Source organism: Garra rufa, chromosome 19 (assembly GCF_049309525.1).
Source record: "Garra rufa chromosome 19, GarRuf1.0, whole genome shotgun sequence".
Taxonomy (NCBI): domain Eukaryota; kingdom Metazoa; phylum Chordata; class Actinopteri; order Cypriniformes; family Cyprinidae; genus Garra; species Garra rufa.
The window spans coordinates 24,953,547-24,954,206 of NC_133379.1; positions in this window are offsets into that span (position 1 = coordinate 24,953,547).

A 660-nucleotide genomic window follows, 5' to 3' on the forward strand; every position below is an offset into this window, starting at 1 on the left:
AGTAAAGTGAAAGGAGAGAGAGAAAATGGATTCACTAGGACATGAATAACTGCATTACCTTGAGTGTGTGAGGAAGCTACGCACCGCACCACAGCCCAACCGGGTTTTTAAAAAAAAAAATCAAAACTATATTTTGTTGATTTTTGTTATTTGGTCATTCAGATATACAAGAAGTACAACATTTCTTACTCTGATGGAGAAACTCTAGACCCTCTATTCATGTTGACATGACAAAAATGTAATATTTTATACTATGAGCAATGAATAATCTAATCAAACATAATTTATCAGGCCATTAAGAAGCAGTAATCCTGATTATTTGTGTATGACTACTGGACAAACTGAGGCTTGAAGTCTGTTCATGATAAGACCTTAATCATTTATGATGCGTGGCTATGACAATGAGTAGTAAACACACCACAGATGGTGAATGAACATACTTCGGTCTAAACAAATATGTGACCCTGGACCACAAAACCAGTCTTAAGTCGCTGGGGTATATTTGTAGCAATAGCCAAAAATACATTGCATGGGTCAAAATTTTTGATTTTTCTTTTATGCCAAAAATCATTAGGAAATTAAGTAAAGATCATGTTCCATGATGATTCTTTGTAAAATTCCTACTGTAAATATATCAAAATGTAATTTTTGATTAGTAAT